The sequence below is a fragment of the Ipomoea nil genome, unplaced genomic scaffold (assembly GCF_001879475.1).
Source record: "Ipomoea nil cultivar Tokyo-kokei standard unplaced genomic scaffold, Asagao_1.1 scaffold3400, whole genome shotgun sequence".
NCBI classification, from domain to species: Eukaryota; Viridiplantae; Streptophyta; class Magnoliopsida; order Solanales; family Convolvulaceae; genus Ipomoea; species Ipomoea nil.
The window spans coordinates 26,026-51,585 of NW_017619828.1; the positions used below are offsets into that span (position 1 = coordinate 26,026).

Sequence of the window (25,560 nt, forward strand, 5' to 3'; positions counted from 1 at the left end):
GATATGTCATAAGAGATTATTAAAAAATCACTTCTACTTTTTATAAAAGTCTAAAAAGTAGTATAATAAGATAAAATTTCTTTATTTTGGTCCGTTTTTTTTTTTTTTTTTTCATTTTTGCATTTTTATCTTCTTGCACTCTTGATGATAAGACATTCTTCTCTATTTTCTTTTGTCACACCTTTTGATAATAACTTGTCACTGATCTGTGGCATAATATGATTTTATCTATTTAAATATTTTACTGTAATACTTGATTATTTTGATCATTCATCTGTAGTCATTTGAATATTACGATGCTAATTCTCCTAAATTTCTTGATAGGACAGATTCATCTTGACAATATTTTGATAGTCTATTGATTTAGAGAACTTTTGGTACTACGCCACTATGAAGTATAAGTAATTCAGTGGTTTAAAAAAAGAAGCACCCGTGGTCTAGTGGTAGAATAGTGCCCTGCCACGGTGCAGACCCGGGTTCAACTCCCAGTTGGTGCACACAATTAATTGACGATAAAAGCTGTGTGTTCTAGATGAGTATCTGGTTAAGGACACTCTGACTATAGAGACTTATTGCCCATTCGTACTCTATCAGGGACACACTGATTGTGTAGAGCCAGGTCACCTGGTCAGAAACGACTACTTCCGTTCTTCCAGGCCGAGGGCACATGATATACAAACTTGTGTTCGATTTCATTTGTTTGTTCATTTTGATTGAGTACATTTATTTTGTGCCTAAAAAAGAATTTCAAAAGTATTCATTTATGTTATCATTCTCGCATGGCTCTTATTTTGGTGTGTATATGAAAATCCATTATTTAATATCATATATAGGAAAAAAATGCGTAGAAGGTATGTCATAAGAGATTATTAAAAAATCACTTCTACTTTTTACAAAAGTCTAAAAAGTAGTATAATAAGATAAAATTTCATTATTTTGGTCTGTTTTTTTTTTTTTTTTTTTTTTTTTTTTAATTTTTGCATTTTTATCTTCTTGCACTCTTGATGATAAGACATTCTTCTCTATTTTCTTTTGTCACACCTTTTGATAATAACTTGTCACTGATCTTTGGCTTAATATGATTTTATCTATTTAAATATTTTACTGTAATACTTGATTATTTTGATCATTCATCTGTAGTCATTTGAATAATACGATGGTAATTCTCCTAAATTTCTTGTTAGGACAGGTTTATCTTGACAATATTTTGATAGTCTATTGATTTAGAGGATTTTTCGTAATACGCCACTACGAAGTATAAGTAATTCAGTGGTTCAAAAAAAGAAGCACCAGTGGTTTAGTGGTAGAATAGTACCTTGCCACGGTACAGACCCGGGTTTGATTTCCGGCTGGTGCACTTAATTAATTGATGACAAAAGTTTTGCGGGCAAGCTGAGTACCTGGTTAAGGACACTCTGACTATAGAGACCGATTGCCCATTCGTAATTGATCAGGGACACACTGACTGTAGAGCCCGGGTGCCCGTCACCTACTTGATAAGTGTCTTTTTGCACATTCAGAACCGACTACCTTTGTTCTTCCAGGCCGAGTGACGGATGGGGGTATCTATCGCTTGATATACAAACTTGTGTTCGATTTCATTTGTTTGTTCATTTTGATTGAGTACGTTTGTTTTGTGCCTAAAAAAGAATTTCAAAAGTATTCATTTATGTTATCATTCTCGCATGGCTCTTATTTTGGTGTGTATATAAAAATTCAATTATTTAATATCATATATAGGAAAAAAATGCGTAGAAGATATGTCATAAGAGATTATTAAAAAATCACTTCTACTTTTTACAAAAGTCTAAAAAGTTGTATAATAAGATAAAATTTCTTTATTTTGGTCTGTTTTTTTTTTTTTTTTTTTTTTTTTTTCATTTTTGCATTTTTATCTTCTTGCACTCTTGATGATAAGGCATTCTTCTCTATTTTCTTTTGTCACACCTTTTGATAATAAATTGTCACTGATCTTTAGCTTAATATGATTTTATCTATTTAAATATTTTACTGTAAAACTTGATTATGTTGATCATTAATCTGTAGTCATTTGAATAATACAATGGTAATTCTCCTAAATTTCTTGATAGGACAGATTCATCTTGACAATATTTTGATAGTCTATTGATTTAGAGAACTTTTGGTACTACGCCACAACGAAGTATACGTAAATCAGTGGTTCAAAAAAAGAAGCACCAGTGGTCTAGTGGTAGAATAGTACCCTGCTACGGTACAGACCCGGGTTAAATTCCTGGCTGGTGCACACAATTAATTGACGACAAAAGCTGAGCGGGCTATATGAGTACCTGGTTAAGGACACTCCGACTATAGAGACTTATTGCCCATTCGTACTTGATCAGGGACACACTGACTGTAGAGCCAGGTCACCCGGGTGCCCGTCACCTACTTGCTATGTGTCCTTTAGCAGTGAGAAACGACTACCTCCGTTCTTCCAGGCCTAGGGCCGGATGGGGGTATCTATCACATGATATACAAACTTGTGTTCGATTTCATTTGTTTGTTCATTTTGATTGAGTACGTTTTTGGCTCTTATTTTGGTGTGTATATAAAAATCCATTATTTAATATCATATATAGGAAAAAATGCGTAGAAGGTATGTCATAAGAGATTATTATAAAATCACTTCTACTTTTTACAAAAGTCTAAAAAGTAGTATAATAAGATAAAATTTCTTTATTTTGGTCTGTTTTTTTTTTTTTTTCATTTTTGCATTTTTATCTTCTTGCACTCTTGATGATAAGACATTCTTCTCTATTTTCTTTTATCACACCTTTTGGTAATAAATTGTCACTGATCTTTAGCTTAATATGATTTTTTCTATTTAAATATTTTTCTGTAAAACTTGATTATGTTGATCATTCATCTGTAGTCATTTGAATAATACAATGGTAATTCTCCTAAATTTCTAGATAGGACAGGTTCATCTTGACAATATTTTGATAGTCTATTGATTTAGAGAACTTTTGGTAATACGCCACTACGAAGTATAAGTAATTCAGTGGTTCAAAAAAAGAAACACCAGTGGTCTAGTGGTAGAGTAGTACTCGTACCACGATACAGACCCGGGTTCGGTTCTTGGCTGGTGCACTCAATTAATTGTCGACAAAAGTTGTGTTGGCTAGCTGAGTACCTGGTTAAGTAAACTCTGACTATAGATACTGATCCCCATTCGTACTTGATCAGGGACAAACTGACTGTAGAGCCAGGTCACCAACTTGCTAAGTGTCTTTTAGCATTCAGAACCGACTACCTCCGTTCTTCCAGGCCGAGTGTCGGATGGGGGTATCTAGCACATGATATACAAACTTGTGTTCGATTTCATTTGTTTGTTCATTTTGATTGAGTACGTTTGTATTGTGCCTAAAAAAGAATTTCAAAAGTATTCATTTATGTTATCATTCTCGCATGGCTCTTATTTTGGTGTGTATATAAAAATTCCATTATTTAATATCATATATAGGAAAAAAATGCGTAGAAGGTATATCATAAGAGATTATTAAAAAATCACTTCTACTTTTTACAAAAGTCTAAAAAGTAGTATAATAAGATAAAATTTCTTTATTTTGGTCTGTTTTTTTTTTTTTTTTCATTTTTGCATTTTTATCTTCTTGCACTCTTGATGATAAGACATTCTTCTCTATTTTCTTTTGTCACACCTTTTGATAATAACTTGTCACTGATCTTTGGCTTAATATGATTTTATCTACTTAAATATTTTACTGTAAAACTTGATTATGTTAATCATTCATCTGTAGTCATTTGAATAATACAATGGTAATTCTCCTAAATTTCTTGATAGGACAGATTCATCTTGACAATATTTTTATAGTCTATTGATTTAGAGAACTTTTGGTACTACGCCACTACGAAGTATAAGTATCAGTGGTTCAAAAAAAGAAACACCAGTGGTCTAGTGGTAGAATAGTACCCTGCCACGGTACAGACCCGGGTTCAATTCCCGGCTGGTGCACACAATTAATTGACGACAAAAGCTGAGCGGGCTGGATGAGTACCTGGTTAAGGACACTTAGACTATAGAGACTTATTGCTCATTCGTACTCGATCAGGGACACACTAACTGTAGAGCCAGATCAACCGGGTGCCCGTCACCTACTTGCTATGTGTCCTTTAGCAGTGAGAAACGACTACCTCCGTTCTTCCAGGCCGAGGGCCGGATGGGGGTATCTATCACGTGATATACAAACTTGTGTTCGATTTCATTTGTTTGTTCATTTTGATTGAGTACGTTTTTGGCTCTTATTTTGGTGTGTATATAAAAATCCATTATTTAATATCATATATAGGAAAAAATGCGTAGAAGGTATGTCATAAGAGATTATTAAAATATCACTTCTACTTTTCACAAAAGTTTAAAAAGTAGTATAATAAGATAAAATTTCTTTATTTTGGTCTGTTTTGTTTTTTTCATTTTTTCATTTTTATCTTCTTGCACTCTTGATGATAAGACATTCTTCTCTCTTTTCTTTTGTCACACCTTTTGATAATAACTTGTCACTGATCTTTGGCTTAATATGATTTTATCTATTTAAATATTTTACTGTAAAACTTGATTATTTTGATCATTCATCTGTAGTCATTTGAATAATACGATGGTAATTCTCCTAAATTTCTTGATAGGACAGGTTTATCTTGACAAAATTTTGATAGTCTATTGATTTAGAGAACTTTTGGTAATACGCCACTACGAAGTATAAGTAATTCAGTGGTTCAGAAAAAGAAGCACTAGTGGTCTAGTGGTAGAATAGTACCCTGCCACGGTACAGACCCGGATTCAATTCCTGGCTGGTGCATTTAATTAATTGACGACTCCCGGCTGGTGCACTCAATTAATTGACGATAAAAGTTGTGCGGGCTAGCTGAGTACCTGGTTAAGGACACTCTAACTATAGAGACCGATTGCCCATTCGTAATTGATCAGGGACACACTGACTGTAGAGCCCGGGTGCCCGTCACCTACTTGATAATTGTCTTTTTGCATTCAGAACCGACTACCTTTGTTCTTCCAGGCCGAGTGCCGGGTGGGGGTATCTATCGCCTGATATTCAAACTTGTGTACGATTTCATTTGTTTGTTCATTTTGATTAAGTACGTTTGTTTTGTGCCTAAAAAAGAATTTCAAAAGTATTCATTTACGTTATCATTCTGGCTTGGCTCTTATTTTGGTGTGTATATAAAATTTCCATTGTTTAATATCATATATAGGAAAAAAAATGCGTAGAAGATATGTCATAAGAGATTATTAAAAAATCACTTCTACTTTTTACAAATGTCTAAAAAGTAGTATAATAAGATAAAATTTCTTTATTTTGGTCTGTTTTATTTTTTTCTTTCATTTTTACATTTTTATCTTCTTGCACTCTTGATGATAAGAAAATCTTCTCTATTTTCTTTTGTCACACCTTTTGATAATAACTTGTCACTGATCTTTGGCTTAATATGATTTTATCTATTTAAATATTTTACTGTAAAACTTGATTATGTTAATCATTCATCTGTTGTCATTTGAATAATACAATGGTAATTCTCCAAAATTTCTTGATAGGACAGATTCATCTTGACAATATTTTGATAGTCTATTGATTTAGAGAACTTTTGGTACTACGCCACTACGAAGTATAAGTAATTCAGTGGTTCAAAAAAAGAAGCACCAGTGGTCTAGTGGTAGAATAGTACCCTGCCACGGTACAAACCCGGGTTCAATTCCCGGCTGGTGCACACAATTAATTGACGACAAAAGCTGTGCGGGCTAGATGAGTACCTGGTTAAGGACTCTCCGACTATAGAGACTTATTGCCCATTCGTACTAAATGTAAGTCCAACCCGGGTACCATTGGACCACATAGTCCTGGTATTACAAAAGGTTGAAACCCAAACCCGAAGGGCTCCTCACACCCCGGCCCGATAGAGCAGTTAGGAAGATGTAAATCATGGTGACTCAACTGAACATGAACCACAGAGGCTATACCGGTGCGCAGTCCCCTCACTTTGAGAGGTTGCTCCCACACTACCGCTGGTAAGATTCGATCCCTGGTCATTCTTCCAAAGTTTCACCTCAATGACCAATTGAGCTACCCATGACCAATTTTATATTATTATACTACTTTTTAGACTTTTGTAAAACGTAGAAGTGATTTTTTAATAATCTCTTATGACATATGTTCTACGCATTTTTTTCCTATATACGATATTAAATAATGGAAATTTTATATACACACCAAAATAAGAGCCATGCGAGAATAATAACATAAATGAATACTTTTGAAATTCTTTTTTAGGCACAAAACAAACTTACTCAATCAAAATGAACAAACAAATGAAATCGAACACAGGTTTGTATATCATGTGATAGATACCCGCATCCGACACTCGGCCTGGAAGAACGGAGGTAGTCGGTTCTGACTGCTAAAAGACACTTAGCAAGTTGGTGACCTGGATCTACAGTCATTGGTTCCCTAATCGAGTACGAATGGGCAGTCAGTCTCTATAGTCAGAGGCCTTAACCAGGTACTGAGCTAGCCCGCACAACTTTTAGGGAACCAATGACTGTAGAGACTGACTGCCCATTCGTACTCGATTAGGGAACCAATGACTGTAGAGCCAGGTCACCTACTAGCTAAGTGTCTTTTAGCAGTCAGAAGCGACTACCTCCGTTCTTCCAGGCCGAGGGCCAGATGGGGGTATTTATCACATGATATACAAACTTGTGTTCGATTTCATTTGGTTGTTCATTTTGATTAAGTACGTTTATTTTGTGCCTAAAAAAGAATTTCAAAAGTATACATTTATGTTATCATTCTTGCATGGCTCTTATTTTGGTGTGTATATAAAAATTCCATTATTTAATATCATATATAGGAAAAAAATGTGTAGAAGGTATGTCATAAGAGATTTTTAAAAAATCACTTCTACTTTTTACAAAAGTCTAAAAAGTAGTATAATAAGATAAAATTTCGTTATTTTGGTCTGTGTTTTTTTTTTTTTTCTCATTTTTGCATTTTTATCTTCTTGCACTCTTGATAATAAGACATTCTTTTCTTTTTTTCTTTTTTTCACACCTTTTGATAATAACTTGTCACTGATCTTTGGCTTAATATGATTTTATCTATTTAAATATTTTACTGTCAAACTTGATTATGTTGATCATTAATCTGTAGTCATTTGAATAATACACTGGTAATTCTCCTAAATTTCTTGATAGGATGGGTTCATCTTGACAATATTTTGATAGTCTATTGATTTAGAGAACTTTTGGTACTACGCCACAACGAAGTATAAGTAATTCAGTGGTTTAAAAAAAGAAGCACCAGTGGTCTAGTGGAAGAATAGTATCCTGCGACGGTACAGACCCGAGTTTGATTCCCGATTGGTGCACTCAATTAATTGACGACAAAAGTTGTGCGGGTTAGCTGAGTACCTGGTTAAGGACACTCCGACTATAGAGACTGATTGCCCATTCGCACTCAATCAGGGACACACTGACTGTAGAGCCAGGTCACCCGGGTTCCCATCTCCTACTTGCTAAGTGTTTTTTTGCAGTCAGAACCGACGACCTCCGTTCTTCCAGGCCGAGTGCCGGATGGGGGTATCTATCACATGATATAAAAAAAGAATTTCAAAAGTATTAATTTATGTTATCATTCTCGCATGGCTCTTATTTTGTGTGTATATAAAAATTCCATTACTTAATATCATATATAGGAAAAAAATGCATAGAAGGTATGTCATAAGAGATTATTAAAAAATCACTTCTACTTTTTACAAAAGTCTAAAAATTAGTATAATATGACAAAATTTCTTTATTTTGGTATGTTTTTTTTTTTTTGTTCATTTTTGCATTTTTATCTTCTTGAACTCTTGATGATAAGACATTCTTCTCTATTTTCTTTTGTCACACCTTTTGATAATAACTTGTCACTGATCTTTGGCTTAATATGATTTTATCTATTTAAATATTTTACTGTAAAACTTGATTATGTTGATCAATCATCTGTAGTCATTTGAATAATACAATGGTAATTCTCCTAAATTTCTTGATAGGACAGGTTTATCTTGACAATATTTTGATAGTCTTTTGATTTAGAGAACTTTTGGTAATACGCCACTACGAAGTATTAGTAATTTAGTGGTTCAAAAAAAGAAGCACCAGTGGTCTAGTGATAGAATAGTACCCTGCCACGGTACAGACCCGGGTTCGATTCCCGGCTGGTGCATTCAATTAATTGACGACTCACGGCTGGTGCACATTATTAATTGACGACAAAAGTTGTGCGGGCTAGATGAGTACCTGGTTAAGGACACTCTGAATATAGAGACTAAAACTGAAAATTGACGACAAAAGTTGTTGGGCCAGCTGAGTACCTGGTTAAGGACACTCTGACTATAGAGACTGAAACTGAAAATTGACGACAAAAGTTGTGCGGGCTAGCTGAGTACCTAGTTGAGGAAACTCTCACTATAGAGACTGAAACTGAAAATTGACGACAAAAGTTGTGCGGGCTAGCTGAGTACCTGGTTAAAACTGAAAATTGATGACAAAAGTTTTGAGGGCTAGCTGAGTACCTGGTTAAGGACACTCTGTCTATAGAGACTGAAACTGAAAATTGATGACAATAGTTGTGCGGGCTAGCTGAGTACCTGGTTAAAACTTAAAATTGACGACAAAAGTTGTGAGGGCTTGCTGAGTACCTGGTTAAGGACACTCTGTCTATAGAGACTGAAACTGAAAATTGATGACAAAAGTTGTGAGGGCTAGCTGAGTACCTGGTTAAGGAAACTCTGTGTGTAGAGACTGAAACTGAAAATTGATGACAAAAGTTGTGCGGGCTAGCTGAGTGATGAGAACTGATTGTATTATATTTTCTGAACTTAATTACAATGAGATCAGATGATGTGAATATATAGAATAGAGAGTCACAGTGTGACAATGATAAGAAGTAGAGAGTCACAGTGTGACAAGGATAAGAAGTTCTAAACAGACTCATATACATAGAGTCCTAATACTCCCCCTCAAGCACAGTGTATACTAGTAACCTGTAGCTTGTCCCTTAAGGAAGAAAATCTAGGTCCAGGCAGAGCTTTGGTGAAGATATCAGCAAGTTGATCCTTTGTGGAGATGAAGTTGACTTGGATATCGCCCGAAGCTACTCGATCACGAACAAAATGATAATCAATCTCCACATGCTTGGTGCGCGCATGAAAGATTGGATTGGCACTCATATATGTAGCTCCTAGATTATCACACCATAATTTTGGAATGGAAATACCCGGAATCTGTATCTCACGCAATAATGACATAATCCATAGAACCTCAGCACAAACATCTGCAAGAGCTTTGTATTCAGCCTCAGTGGATGACCTGGCAACAGTTCTCTGTTTCTTGCAAACCCACGATATAAGATTACTCCCCAAGAAAACAGCAAAACCACTCGTGGATTTTCGATCGTCAGGACAACCAGCCCAATCAGAATCAGAGAAAGCATGAATGTCTCTAGATGAGCACCGTCGTATGCGTAAACCATGATCAACTGTTCCCTTAACATACCTGAGTACCCGTTTGAGCTGCTCCGAGTGTGATATGGTGGGGGCATGCATATGCTGGCATAACTGATTAACTGCAAAGGATAGGTCAGGTCGTGTGACAGTGAGATATTGCAGTGCTCCAGCTAGACTCCTGTACTGTGTGGGATCATCATATAGATCTGAATTGAAGGGGACAGTTTTCGAGACAGAGATAGGTGTAGAAAGGGGTTTGCATTCAGACATTCCAGCCCGTTTTAAAATATCATTCATATACCGTTGTTGAGATAAAATAATCCCATTGTCACTCTTAACTGTTTCAATACCCAGAAAAAAATTTGGTTCACCAAGATCTCTGATTTTGAATGTAGCAGACAGTTTGGACAAGAGCTGAGACATAATACCTTGATCACTTCCCATTACAAGAATGTCATCCACGTACACCAATAGATAAACCAAAGCAGAGTCTTTAGAGTAACAGAACAGAGAGACATCTGTCTTGGATGCTTGAAAGCCAACCGATAGTAAGAACGTATGTAGTCGATTAAACCAAGCTCTGGGAGCTTGTTTTAACCCATACAGAGATCTTTTTAACAAACAAACATGATTCGGGAAGTTAGCATCAATATAACCAGGGGGTTGCTTCATATAAACTATTTCAGCCAGATTACCATTCAGAAAAGCATTATGAACATCTAGCTGTTTGATAGACCACCCAGATGATAAAGCTAGAGATAGAAGGAGTCTTACAGTCGTAGGCTTTACCACTGGACTAAAAGTGTCGAAGAAGTCCTGACCTGGAACCTGATTAAAACCTTTCGCAACCAGCCTGGCTTTATGCCTTTCAATAGCACCATCAGCCTTTCTCTTCGTACGAAACACCCATTTACAGCCAATAATATTCATACCTGCAGTGGGTGGAACTAGAGACCATGTGTGGTTATGCAGGAGAGCATTGAATTCTTGGTCCATGGCTTCACGCCACTCAGGATATTTGACAGCTTGAGAGTAACATGTGGGTTCCGTGGGATGTACTTGAGCTGCTAGAGCAAAAAGAGGAGCATCTGCGTTGCTGCGAGTGGCCATAGAGTGAGTACGGACATTGGGCCTGATGGACCGCCCACGTGGACGGCCTCGCCGGCGAGCAACAGGCTCCACAGGATCACCCGACGAGGCAGCCTGTCCAGGATCCACGGCTGGTTCGAATGAAGCAGGTAGCGGCGGTTCTGGCAGCTCATCATTGGACACGGCAGGAATAGGTGTGCTGTGACTGAGAACAGATTCCACCCAAGGTCCAGAAAACGGAGTAGATAGATCCTGCAAAGAAGTTTTAGTAGCAAAGGGGAAAACTTCTTCATCAAATCTGACATGCCTGCATGTGTAAATCTTATTAGTATGTAAGTCCATGCATCTGTACCCCCTAAAGGACTCAGGATAACCTAGGAAGACACATGGAGAAGACCTGTATGACATCTTATGACGATTATATGGTCGAAGATGAGGGTAGCATAAACACCCAAAGACACGAAGAAAAAGATAGGAAGGAGGGGATTTATGTAACAGGAGATGAGGACTGGAGTTATTTAATACAGAAGATGGCATTCTGTTAATTAAATAGACAGCAGTCTCAAAGGCAAAATCCCAAAATTTCAAAGGAACAGAGGCATGAGCTAGAAGAGCCAGACCAGTTTCAACAATGTGACGATGTTTTCGTTCAACACGACCATTCTGTTCATGTGTATAGGCACAGGATTGTCTATGTTGAATTCCTAATTGAACAAACAAAGAATGCAACTTTTTGTACTCAGCACCTAAATCAGACTGAATGGCCTTTATTTTTCAATTAAAGGACCGTTCAACAAGAGTACGAAATTTATCAAAGATGACATAAAGATCAGACTTTAATTTCATAGGAAAGAACCATGTATAACGGGAATAGTCATCCACAAAGATCACAAAATAACGGAAGCCAGAAGTAGATAAAGTGGGCGCAGGACCCCAAATGTCTGTGTAAATAAGATCTAGGACTTGAGAACTAGAGGAAGCAACACGGGGGAGGGGAAAACGGCCAGATTTGCCTAATTGACACGCATTGCATAAAGAATTATGACAACGAATATTATCACGAGACCCACTAACCAAACAAGAACGAAGTATATGGCTAAGAACACGGTTATGAGGATGACCTAGACGATTGTGCCAAGTGGAAGCCGAGGCACGAGCGGAAATAAACGCTGACGGAGACGAACTAGGTAATGAAAGTGTGTATAGTTCCCCCGAACTATTGCCCTGAAGAAGTATTTCCTTGGTATTGATATCTTTTACAACAAAAAAGGAGGGGTGAAACTCAAAAAAGACTTTATTATCGGATGCAAACTTCTGAACAGATAATAAAGAATTAGACAAACGCGGAACGTGAAGTATATCAGACAATGTAAATGATCTAGAAAGGGTATTAAAAGAGGCATGGCCAACATGACTAATAGATAAACCCATACCGTCACCGACACGTAAAGTGTCATTACCAGTGTACTTCTCCGATGTAGAAAGGGCAGCGATGTTCGGAGTTGCATGATTTGTGGCTCCAGTGTCCGGAACCCAAGTATGAGAATTTGACGAGGTTTTAGCAACTAAACCATTCTGAAACACCAAATTAGCCTGAGAACCCGGAGCCCCTGAATATCGCCGAAAACAGTTGACTCCCGTGTGACCGAAACTTTTGCAAATTTGACACGGATCTTTATAGCGCCAAAAACAATTGGCTCCCGTGTGACCAAAACGTTTGCAAATTTGACACGGATCATCATAGCGCCAAAAACAATTGGCTCCCGTGTGACCAAAACGTTTACAAATTTGACACGGATCATCATAGCGCCAAAAACAATTGACTCCTGTGTGGCCGAAACCTTTACAGATTTGACACGGATCATCGAAGCCACGTTGCTGACCTCCACGGTAATTAAGGTTGCCATCGCAGCGCTGCATCTTCTTAATTTTATGAATCACAAAACCCTAGCAAACTGATACCAGATGAGAACTGATTGTATTATATTTTCTGAACTTAATTACAATGAGATCAGATGATGTGAATATATAGAATAGAGAGTCACAGTGTGACAATGATAAGAAGTAGAGAGTCACAGTGTGACAAGGATAAGAAGTTCTAAACAGACTCATATACATAGAGTCCTAATATGAGTACCTGGATAAAACTGAAAATTGACGACAAAAGTTGTGAGGGCTAGCTGAGTACCTGGTTAAGGACACTCTGTCTATAGAGACTGAAACTGAAAATTGACGACAAAAGTTGTGCGGGCTAGCTGAGTACCTGGTTAAGGACAATCTGACTATAGAGACTGATTCCCCATTCGTACTCGACTAGGGATACACAGACTGTAGAGCCAGGTCACCTACTTGCTAAGTGTCTTTTAGCAGTCAGAACCGACTACCTCCGTTCTTCCAGGCCGAGTGTCGGATGGGAGTATCTATCACGTGATATACAAACTTGTGTTCGATTTCATTTGTTTGTTCATTTTGATTGAGTACGTTTGTTTTGTGCCTAAAAAAGATTTTCAAAAGTATTCATTTATGTTATCATTCTCGCATGGCTCTTATTTTGATGTGTATATAAAATTTCCATTATTTAATATCTTATATAGGAAAAAAATGCGTAGAAGATATGTCATAAGAGATTATTAAAAAATCACTTCTACTTTTTACAAAAGTCTAAAAAGTAGTATAATAAGATAAAATTTCTTTATTTTGGTCCTTTTTTTTTTTTTTCATTTTTGAATTTTTATCTTCTCGCACTCTTGATGATAAGACATTCTTCTCTATTTTCTTTTGTCACACCGTTTGATAAAAACTTGTCACTGATCTTTGGCTTAATATGATTTTATCTATTTAAATATTTTACTGTAAAACTTGATTATGTTGATCATTCATCTGTAGTCATTTGAATAATACGATGGTAATTCTCCTAAATTTCTTGATAGGACAGGTTTATCTTGACAATATTTTGATAGTCTATTGATTTAGAGAACTTTTGGTAATACGCCACTACGAAGTATAAGTAATTAAGTGGTTCAAAAAAAGAAGCACCAGTGGTCTAGTGGTAGAATAGTACTCTGCCACGGTACAGACCCGGATTCGATTCCCGAATGGTGCATTCAATTAATTGACGACTCTCGGCTGGTGCACTCAATTAATTGACGACAAAAGTTGTGCGGGCTAGCTGAGTACCTGGTTAAGGACACTCTGACTATAGAGACTGAAACTGAAAATTGACGACCTGGTTAAGGACAATCTGACTATAGAGACTGAATCCCCATTCGTACTCGATCAGGGACACACTGACTGTAGAGCCAGGTCACCTACTTGCTAAGTGTCTTTTAGTAGTCAGAATCGACTACCTCCGTACTTCCAGGCCGAGTGTCGGATCGGGGTATCTATCACATGATATACAAACTTGTGTTCGATTTCATTTGTTTGTTCATTTTGATTGAGTACGTTTGTTTTGTGCCTAAAAAAGAATTTCAAAAGTATTCATTTATGTTATCATTCTCGCATGGCTCTTATTTTGGTGTGTATATAAAATTTCCATTATTTAATATCATATATAGGAAAAAAATGCGTAGAAGATAAGTCATAAGAGATTATTAAAAAATCACGTCTACTTTTTACAAAAGTCTAAAAAGTAGTATAATAAGATAAAATTTCTTTATTTTGGTCTATTTTTTTTTTCATTTTTGCATTTTTATCTTCTTGCACTCTTGATGATAAGACATTCTTCTCTATTTTCTTTTGTCACACCTTTTGATAATAACTTGTCACTGATCTTAGGCTTAATATGATTTTATCTATTTAAATATTTTACTGTAAAACTTAGTTATGTTGATCATTCATCTGTAGTCATTTGAATAATACGATGGTAATTCTCCTAAATTTCTTGATAGGACAGGTTTATCTTTACAATATTTTGATAGTCTATTGATTTAGAGAACTTTTGGTAATACGCCACTACGAAGTATATGTAATTCAGTGGTTCAAAAAAAGAAGCACAAGTGGTCTAGTGGTAGAATAGTACCCTGCCACGGTACAGACCCGGGTTCGATTCCCGGCTGGTGCACTCAATTAATTGATGACAAAAGTAGTGCTGGCTAGCTGAGTACCTGGTTAAGGACACTCTGACTATAGAGACTGATTGCCCATTCGTACTCGATCGAGGACACACTGACTGTAGAGCCCGGGTGCCTGTCACCTACTTGATAAGTGTCTTTTTGAAGTCAGAACCGACTACCTTCGTTCTTCCAGGCCGAGTGCCGGATGGGGGTATCTATCGCATGATATTCAAACTTGTGTTCGATTTCGTTTGTTTGTTCATTTTGATTGAGTACGTTTGTTTTGTGCCTAAAAAAGAATTTCAAAAGTATTCATTTATGTTATCATTCTCGCATGGCTCTTATTTTGGTGTGTATATAAAATTTCCATTATTTAATATCATATATAGTAAAAAAATGCGTAGAAGATATCTCATAAGAGATTATTAAAAAATCACTTCAACTTTTTACAAAAGTCTAAAAAGTAGTATAATAAGATAAAATTTCTTTATTTTGGGCTGTTTTTTTTATTTTTTTTATTTTTTTTATTTTTTTTTTTATCTTCTTGCACTCTTGATGATAAGACATTCTTCTCTATTTTCTGTTGTCACACCTTTTGATAATCACTTGTCACTGATCTTTGGCTTAATATGATTTTATCTATTTAAATATTTTACTGTAAAACTTGATTATGTTGATCATTAATCTGTAGTCATTTGAATAATACACTGGTAATTCTCCTAAATTTCTTGATAGGATGGGTTCATCTTGACAATATTTTGATAGTCTATTGATTTAGAGAACTTTTGGTACTACGCCACAACGAAGTATAAGTAATTCAGTGCTTTAAAAAAAGAAGCACCTGTGGTCTAGTGGAAGAATAGTATCCTGCCACGGTACAGACCCGAGTTCGATTCCCGACTGGTGCACTCAATTAATTGACGACAAAAGCTGTGCGGGTTAGCTGAGTACCTGGTTAAGGACACTCCGACTATAGAGACTGATTGCCCATTCGCACTCGATCAGGGACACACTGACTGTAGAGCAGGTCACCTGGGTGCCCATCTCCTACTTGCTAAGTGTTTTTTAGCAGTCAGAACCGACGACCTCCGTTCTTCCAGGCCGAGTGCCGGATGGGGGTATCTATCACATGATATAAAAAAGAATTTCAAAATTATTAATTTATGTTATCATTCTCGCATGGCTCTTATTTTGTGTGTATATAAAAATTCCATTACTTAATATCATATATAGGAAAAAAATGCGTAGAAGGTATGTCATAAGAGATTATTAAAAAATCACTTCTACTTTTTACAAAAGTCTAAAAATTAGTATAATAAGACAAAATTTCTATATTTTGGTATGCTTTTTTTTTTTGTTCATTTTTGCATTTTTATCTTCTTGAACTCTTGATGATAAGACATTCTTCTCTATTTTCTTTTGTCACACCTTTTGATAATAACTTGTCACTGATCTTTGGCTTAATATGATTTTATCTATTTAAATATTTTACTGTAAAACTTGATTATGTTGATCAATCATCTGTAGTCATTTGAATAATACAATGGTAATTCTCCTAAATTTCTTGATAGGACAGGTTTATCTTGACAATATTTTGATAGTCTTTTGATTTAGAGAACTTTTGGTAATACGCCACTACGAAGTATAAGTAATTTAGTGGTTCAAAAAAAGAAGCACCAGTGGTCTAGTGTTAGAATAGTACCCTGCCACGGTATAGACCCGGGTTCGATTCCCGGCTGGTGCATTCAATTAATTGACGACTCCCGGCTGGTGCACACTATTAATTGACGACAAAAGTTGTGCGGGCTAGATGAGTACCTGGTTAAGGACACTCTGACTATAGAGACTAAAACTGAAAATTGACGACACAAGTTGTTGGGCCAGCTGAGTACCTGGTTAAGGACACTCTGACTATAGAGACTGAAACTGAAAATTGACGACAAAAGTTGTGCGGGCTAGCTGAGTACCTAGTTGAGGACACTCTCACTATAGAGACTGAAACTGAAAATTGACGACAAAAGTTGTGCGGGCTAGCTGAGTACCTAGTTGAGGACACTCTCACTATAGAGACTGAAACTGAAAATTGACGACAAAAGTTGTGCGGGCTAGCTGAGTACCTGGTTAAGGACAATCTGACTATAGAGACTGATTCCCCATTCGTACTCGATCAGGGATACACAGACTGTAGAGCCAGGTCACCTACTTGCTAAGTGTCTTTTAGCAGTCAGAACCGACTACATCCGTTCTTCCAGGCCGAGTGTCGGATGGGAGTATCTATCACGTGATATACAAACTTGTGTTCGATTTCATTTGTTTGTTCATTTTGATTGAGTACGTTTGTTTTGTTCCTAAAAAAGATTTTCAAAAGTATTCATTTATGTTATCATTCTCGCATGGCTCTTATTTTGATGTGTATATAAAATTTCCATTATTTAATATCATATATAGGAAAAAAATGCGTAGAAGATATGTCATAAGAGATTATTAAAAAATCACTTCTACTTTTTACAAAAGTCTAAAAAGTAGTATAATAAGATAAAATTTCTTTATTTTGGTCCGTTTTTTTTTTTTTTTCATTTTTGAATTTTTATCTTCTCGCACTCTTGATGATAAGACATTCTTCTCTATTTTCTTTTGTCACACCGTTTGATAATAACTTGTCACTGATCTTTGGCTTAATATGATTTTATCTATTTAAATATTTTACTGTAAAACTTGATTATGTTGATCATTCATCTGTAGTCATTTGAATAATACGATGGTAATTCTCCTAAATTTCTTGATAGGACAGGTTTATTGATACGAACCCGTATCAAGCCGGCACCGCTTTGAGTGGGTGCAGACTCCAAAGATGGAATTAGGGGAGGGGAAAAATCAAAGAGAGAGAGAGGGAGAGATAGAGAGAGAGAGATTTCAGAGAAGGAAGATGAGAGTAGAGAAGAAAAAGATAATAATAATTCGCATGTCTTTCCCCCTAGCATGCAGGGTGATTATATACTAAGTTACTCCTATTATGCTTAGGACTATGATTCCTAATTAATATGATATAATAATGTATTAGGACTAAACTAATGTATCCTATTACGAATAAAATTAGTCTAACAAATGTAATCAACCATCCATGCCGGTTTCCTTCGTTTTCTCCTTGGCATAGTAGCATGGGTTGTTTCTTTTCTTTCTCCCAATTCTTGATTTTCACCTTCTTCTACTGTGGATATACTCGTATCACTCCCCTTCCTTTCGATGACCACCTTGTCCTCAAGGTGGAGATTCGGGTACCATCGTTCCATTTCCTCGGCAGCTTCCCAAGTGGCGTTTTCTGGACTACTATCTAACCATTGCACTAAGACTTGGCGTTGTATTTTTCCATTTTTTAGAACATTCTGTTCCCCACAGAGTGCTAGTAGAGCTGAAATTGGTGATCGACCCACAATTTGTTCTGGTAATTGGACCTCTATATTTTCTTCAGTTCCTATGTGTTTCTTGAGTTGTGAGACATGGAATACTGAATGAATTCTTGCTTGTGGTAGTAGCTCGAGGCGGTATGCAACTTCCCATATTTTTTCCAAGATGTTGAATTGACCATAATAGCGTCGTGCTAGTTTAGAGTTTCTACGTGCTATTGATATCTGTCTATATAGTTGTAGACGAAGCCAAACCTTATCTCCTACTGGAAATTTCATTTTGCTTTTTTTGGCATTGGCTTTTTGGGCCATGCGATGCTGAGCTTCCCGAAGATTGTGTTTCAGTGGCCTTATCAATCTGTCATGATCCAACAATAATTCATCTAGTGCTTGCATTGTTGGTGTGTCTTTTGTATACAGTGCTAAGGTGGGTGGTGGTCTTGTATTGCCGCAAAATTCTGCCCATCCCAAGTATGACGTCCAATTGGTTGGTTTGATGTGAGTAAAAGCCCTTAAGTATTGCTCTAATACTCGATTCATTACTTCTGTATGCCCGTCAGTCTGTGGATGGTATAATGTGCTTCTCTTCAGTGTTGTGCCACTTAGTGTGACCTTCAAAGTATGTAACTTTAATTGCTCAGCAATTTTGGGTTGCACAAAGTTGTGGGTGCTGCCACTATCTATTAAAATCTGTAACTTTCGGCCATTAACTTCTCCCAAAAGTTTAAGTGATCTGGGATTAACCGGGCCTGCCAATGAGTTTAGACTGGAAATATCTCCTGCGATTATGTCATCTTGCTCATGCACTATGGTTTCTTCTTCTAAGATTGGATCTTCTGTGGTTTGCTGTGTCAATTTTGACAATTTTCCTTGGGAATCCTCAAAACGAGACTCGCCGAACCGCTTTGTGATATTCTGTAAAAATTCCTTCCATGTAGTTAACATTCCATTCCTTTTCATCCATTGATACCACCCAGAAGCAATCCCTTCCATTGTGAATCCAGATATTCGCAATCGCTGTGTGTCGGGTGTATCATAAAAATCAAAATATTCTTGAATTCTAAATATCCAACCATGAGGGTCTGAGCCATCAAAGCGAGGTAACTCAAGTTTCATATGAAATCGTTGAGTCCCTTGGCCACTCTCCAGTTGCAAAGATGGTTGTAGATGATTATCAGGTGGAGGCCCTAAAATTCCATGTGTTTGAGGTTGCACTGCTGCATTTTTATTTGTTGTTACCATCGTTTCCAACCGTGACACGGAGGTAATGAGTTGTTGAATGAGTTGGTGATTTGTAACAGTTTGTCTATCATAATTTTTTTGAAATTCGGCAATTGCCTGCTCCCAAGGACGAGTTGTTGATGTGGATTGGTTGTCTGACATAATGAAGTAGGATTACAGTTTTGAGTGTGTAAAAGAACAAGAAAGATGAGTTCGATGCAATGAAAGCACCAATTGATACGAACCCGTATCAAGCCGGCACCGCTTTGAGTGGGTGCAGACTCCAAAGATGGAATTAGGGGAGGGGAAAAATCAGAGAGAGAGAGGGAGAGATAGAGAGAGAGAGATTTTAGAGAAGGAAGATGAGAGTAGAGAAGAAAAAGATAATAATAATTCGCATGTCTTTCCCCCTAGCATGCAGGGTGATTATATACTAAGTTACTCCTATTATGCTTAGGACTATGATTCCTAATTAATATGATATAATAATGTATTAGGACTAAACTAATGTATCCTATTACGAATAAAATTAGTCTAACAAATGTAATCAACCATCCATGCCGGTTTCCTTCGTTTTCTCCTTGGCATAGTAGCATGGGTTGTTTCTTTTCTTTCTCCCAATTCTTGATTTTCACCTTCTTCTACTGTGGATATACTCGTATCATTTATCTTGACAATATTTTGATAGTCTATTGATTTAGAGAACTTTTGGTAATACGCCACTACGAAGATTAAGTAATTCAGTGGTTCAAAAAAAGAAGCACCAGTGGTCTAATGGTAGAATAGTACCCTGCCACAGTACAGACCCGGGTTCGATTCCCGGCTGGTGCACTCAATTAATTGACGACTCCCGGATGGTGCACTCAATTAATTGACGACAAAAGTTGTGCGGGCTAGTTGAGTACCTGGTTAAGGAGACTCTCTCTATAGAGACTGATTGCCCATTCGTACTCAATCAGGGACACATTGACTGTAGAGTCCGGGTGCCCGTCACCTACATGATAAGTGTCTTTTTGCAGTCAGAACCGACTACCTTCGTTCTTCCAGGCGTGCCGAATGGGGGTATCTATGGCATGATATATAAACTTGTGTTCGATTTCATTTGTTTGTTCATTTTGATTGAGTGCGTTTGTTTTGTTCCTAAAAAAGAATTTCAAAAGTATTCATTTATGTTATCATTCTCGCATGGATGTTATTTTGGTGTGTATATAAAATTTCCATTATTTAATATCATATATAGGAAAAAAATGCGTAGAAGATATGTCACAAGAGATTATTAAAAAATCACTTCTACTTTTTACAAAAGTCTAAAAAGTAGTATAATAAGAGAAAATTTCGTTATTTTGGTGTGTTTTTTTTTTTTTTTTTTTTTTTTTTTTGTCATTTTTGCATTTTTATCTTCTTGCACTCTTGATGATAAGACATTCTTTTCTTTTTTCTTTTGTCACACCTTTAGATAATAACTTGTCACTGATCTTTGGCTTAATATGATTTTATCTATTTAAATATTTTACTGTAAAACTTGATTATGTTCGATTTCATAATTTGACAAAAGCTGTGCGGGCTAGATGAGTACCTGGTTAAGGACACTCCGACTATAGAGACTTATTGCCCATTCGTACTCAATCAGGGACACACTGACTGTAGAGCCAGGTCACCCGGGTGCCCGTCACCTACTTGCTAAGTGTCTTTTAGCAGTCAGAAGCGACTACCTCCGTTCTTCCAGGCCTAGGGCCGGATGGGGGTATCTATCACATGATATACAAACTTGTGTTCGATTTCATTTGTTTGTTCATTTTGATTGAGTATGTTTATTTTGTGCCTAAAAAAGAATTTCAAAAGTATTCATTTATGTTATCATTCTCGCATGGCTCTTATTTTGGTGTGTATATAAAAATTCCATTATTTAATATCATATATAGGAAAAAAATGCGTAGAAGGTATGTCATAAGAGATTATTAAAAAATCACTTCTAATTTTTACAAAAGTCTAAAAAGCATTATAATTAGATAAAATTTCTTTATTTTGGTGTGCTTTTTTTTTTTTTTTTTTTTTTTTTCATTTTTGCATTTTTATCTTCTTGCACTCTTAATGATAAGACATTCTTTTCTTTTTTCTTTTGTCACACCTTTTGATAATAACCTGTCACTGATCTTTGGCTTAATATGATTTTATCTATTTAAATATTTTACTGTAAAACTTGATTATGTTGATCATTAATCTGTAGTCATTTGAATAATAGACTGGTAATTCTCCTAAATTTCTTGATAGGACAGGTTCATCTTGACAATATTTTGATAGTCTATTGATTTAGAGAACTTTTGGTACTACGCCACTACGAAGTGGTCTAGTGGTAGAATAGTACCCTGCCACGGTATAGACCCGAGTTCGATTCTTGACTGGTGCACTCAATTAATTGACGACAAAAGCGATTCCCAGCTGGTGCACTCAATTAATTGACGACAAAAGTTGTGCGGGCGAGCTGAGTACCTGTTAAGGACACTCCGACTATAGAGACTGATTGCCCATTCGTACTCAAGTCACCCGGGTCCCCGTCTCCTACTTGCTAAGTGTCTTTTAGCAGTCACAACCGACTACCTCCGTTCTTCCAGGCCGAGTGCCGCATTCTAGCATGGCTCTTATTTTTGTGTGTATATAAAAATTCCATTACTTAATATCATATATAGGAAAAAAATGCGTAGAAGGTATGTCATAAGAGATTATTTAAAAATCACTTCTACTTTTTACAAAAGTCTAAAAAGTAGTATAATCAGATAAAATTTCTTTATTTTGGTCTGTTTTTTTTTTTTTTTTTCATTTTTGTATTTTTATCTTCTTGCACTCTTGATGATAAGACATTCTTCTCTATTTTCTTTTGTCACACCTTTTGATAATAACTTATCACTGATCTTTGGTTTAATATGATTTTATCTAATTAAATATTTTTTTGTAAAACTTGATTATGTTGATCAATCATCTGTAGTCATTTGAATAATACAATGGTAATTCTCCTAAATTTCTTGATAGGACAGGTTTATCTTGACAATATTTTGATAGTCTATTGATTTAGAGAACTTTTGGTAATACGCCACTACGAAGTATAAGTAATTAAGTGGTTCAAAAAAAGAAGCACCAGTGGTCTTGTGGTAGAATAATACTCTGCCACGGTACAGACCCGGATTCGATTCCCGAATGGTGCATTCAATTAATTGACGACTCTCGGCTGGTGCACTCAATTAATTGACGACAAAAGTTGTGCGGGCTAGCTGAGTACCTGGTTAAGGACACTCTGACTATAGAGACTGAAACTGAAAATTGACGACCTGGTTAAGGACAATCTGACTATAGAGACTGATTCCCCATTCGTACTCGATCAGGGACACACTGACTGTAGAGCCAGGTCACCTACTTGCTAAGTGTCTTTTAGTAGTCAGAACCGACTACCTCCGTTCTTCCAGGCCGAGTGTCGGATCGGGGTATCTATCACATGATATACAAACTTGTGTTCGATTTCATTTGTTTGTTCATTTTGATTGAGTACGTTTGTTTTGTGCCTAAAAAAGAATTTCAAAAGTATTCATTTATGTTATCATTCTCGCATGGCTCTTATTTTGGTGTGTATATAAAATTTCCATTATTTAATATCATATATAGGAAAAAAATGCGTAGAAGATAAGTCATAAGAGATTATTAAAAAATCACTTCTACTTTTTACAAAAGTCTAAAAAGTAGTATAATAAGATAAAATTTCTTTATTTTGGTCTATTTTTTTTTCATTTTTGCATTTTTATCTTCTTGCACTCTTGATGATAAGACATTCTTCTCTATTTTCTTTTGTCACACCTTTTGATAATAACTTGTCACTAATCTTAGGCTTAATATGATTTTATCTATTTAAATATTTTACTGTAAAACTTGATTATGTTGATCATTCATCTGTAGTCATTTGAATAATACGATGGTAATTCTCCTAAATTTCTTGATAGGACAGGTTTATCTTGACAATATTTTGATAGTCTATTGATTTAGAGAACTTTTGATAATACGCCACTACGAAGTATAAGTAATTCAATGGTTCAAAAAAAGAAGCACCAGTGGTCTAGGTGTAGAATAGTACCCGGCCACGGTACAGACCCGGGTTCGATTCCCGGCTGGTGCACTCAATTAATTGATGACAAAAGTAGTGCTGGCTAGCTGAGTACCTGGTTAACTACACTCTGACTATAGAGACTGATTGCCCATTCGTACTCGATCAAGGACACACTGACTGTAGAGCCCGGGTGCCTGTCACCTACTTGATAAGTGTCTTTTTGAAGTCAGAACCGACTACCTTCGTTCTTCCAGGCCGAGTGCCGGATGGGGGTATCTATCGCATGATATTCAAACTTGTGTTCGATTTCATTTGTTTGTTCATTTTGATTGAGTACGTTTGTTTTGTGCCTAAAAAAGAATTTCAAAAGTATTCATTTATGTTATCATTCTCGCATGGCTCTTATTTTGGTGTGTATATAAAATTTCAATTATTTAATATCATATATTGTAAGAAAATGCGTAGAAGATATCTCATAAGAGATTATTAAAAAATCACTTCAACTTTTTACAAAAGTCTAAAAAGTAGTATAATAAGATAAAATTTCTTTATTTTGGGCTGTTTTTTTTTTTTTTTTTTTTTTTTTTTTTTTTTTTTTTTTTTTATCTTCTTGCACTCTTGATGATAAGACATTCTTCTCTATTTTCTGTTGTCACACCTTTTGATAATAACTTGTCACTGATCTTTAGCTTAATATGATTTTATCTATTTAAATATTTTACAGTAAAACTTGATTATGTTTATCATTCATCTGTAGTCATTTGAACAATATAATGGTAATTCTCCTAAATTTCTTTATAGGACAGATTCATCTTGACAATATTTTGATAGTCTATTGATTTAGAGAACTTTTGGTACTACGCCACTACGAAGTATAAGTATTTCAGTGGTTCAAAAAAAGAAGCACCAGTGGTCTAGTGGTAGAATAGTACCCTGCCACGGTACAGACCCGGGTTCAATTCCTGACTGGTGCACACAATTAATTGACGACAAAAGCTGTGCGGGCTAGATGAGTACCTGGTTAAGGACACTCCGACTATAGAGATTTATTGCCCATTCGTACTCAATCAGGGACACACTGACTGTAGAGCCAGGTCACCTACTTGCTAAGTGTCTTTTAGCAGTCAGAAGCGACTACCTCCGTTCTTCCAGGACTAGGGCCGGATGGGGGTATCTATCACATGATATACAAACTTGTGTTCGATTTCATTTGTTTGTTCATTTTGATTGAGTATGTTTATTTTGTGCCTAAAAAAGAATTTCAAAAGTATTCATTTATGTTATCATTCTCGCATGGCTCTTATTTTGGTGTGTATATAAAAATTCCATAATTTAATATCATATATAGGAAAAAAATGCGTAGAAGGTATGGCATAAGGGATTATTAAAAAATCACTTCTACTTGCACTTTATCATATCATTTTTGCATTTTTATCTTCTTGCACTCTTGATGATAAGACATTCTTTTCTTTTTTCTTTTGTCACACCTTTTGATAATAACTTGTCACTGATCTTTGGCTTAATATGATTTCATCTATTTAAATATTTTAGTGTAAAACTTGATTATGTTGATCATTAATCTGTAGTCATTTGAATAATTCACTGGCAATTCTCCTAAATTTCTTGATAGGACAGGTTCATCTTGACAATATTTAGATAGTATATTGGCTTAGAAAACTTTTGGTACTACGCCATTACGAAGTATAAGTAATTCAGTGGTTTAAAAAAAGAAGCACCAGTGGTCTAGTGGTAGAATAGTACCCTGCCACGGTATAGACCCGAGTTCGGTTCTCGACTGGGGCACTTAATTAATTGACAACTCTCGGCTGATGCACTCAATTAATTGACGACAAAAGTTGTGCGGGTTAGCTGCGTACCTGGTTAAGGACACTCTGACTATAGAGATTGAAACTGAAAACTGACGACCTGGTTTTAAGGACACTCTGACTATAGAGATTAAAACTGAAAATTGACGACCTGGTTTTAAGGACAATCTGACTATAGAGACTGATTCCCCATTCGTACTCGATCAGGGACACACTGACTGTAGAGCCAGGTCACCTACTTGCTAAGTGCCTTTTAGAAGTCAGAACCGACTACCTCCGTTCTTCCAGGCCGAGTGTCGGATGGGGGTATCTATCACATGATATACAAACTTGTGTTCGAT

At 36.1% G+C, this 25,560-nt stretch overlaps 9 non-coding genes across 9 annotated transcripts; all 9 read left to right on the forward strand.

Moving 5' to 3' along the window:
• Positions 1-1,286: 1,286 nt before the first annotated feature.
• On the forward strand, positions 1,287-1,357 carry TRNAG-GCC. The gene has a single exon. It is a non-coding gene; the product is annotated as a tRNA-Gly (tRNA).
• An 835-nt stretch (positions 1,358-2,192) lies between these two features.
• TRNAS-GCU lies at positions 2,193-2,263 on the forward strand. The gene has a single exon. It is a non-coding gene; the product is annotated as a tRNA-Ser (tRNA).
• Positions 2,264-3,920: 1,657 nt separating this feature from the next.
• TRNAG-GCC lies at positions 3,921-3,991 on the forward strand. The gene has a single exon. It is a non-coding gene; the product is annotated as a tRNA-Gly (tRNA).
• Positions 3,992-5,686: 1,695 nt separating this feature from the next.
• On the forward strand, positions 5,687-5,757 carry TRNAG-GCC. The gene has a single exon. It is a non-coding gene; the product is annotated as a tRNA-Gly (tRNA).
• A 2,424-nt stretch (positions 5,758-8,181) lies between these two features.
• Positions 8,182-8,252, forward strand: TRNAG-GCC. Its single transcript has one exon. It is a non-coding gene; the product is annotated as a tRNA-Gly (tRNA).
• A 6,363-nt stretch (positions 8,253-14,615) lies between these two features.
• TRNAG-GCC lies at positions 14,616-14,686 on the forward strand. The gene has a single exon. It is a non-coding gene; the product is annotated as a tRNA-Gly (tRNA).
• Positions 14,687-16,351: 1,665 nt separating this feature from the next.
• Positions 16,352-16,422, forward strand: TRNAG-GCC. The gene has a single exon. It is a non-coding gene; the product is annotated as a tRNA-Gly (tRNA).
• Positions 16,423-20,063: 3,641 nt separating this feature from the next.
• TRNAG-GCC lies at positions 20,064-20,134 on the forward strand. The gene has a single exon. It is a non-coding gene; the product is annotated as a tRNA-Gly (tRNA).
• Positions 20,135-24,296: 4,162 nt separating this feature from the next.
• TRNAG-GCC lies at positions 24,297-24,367 on the forward strand. Its single transcript has one exon. It is a non-coding gene; the product is annotated as a tRNA-Gly (tRNA).
• The last annotated feature ends 1,193 nt before the right edge of the window (positions 24,368-25,560 follow it).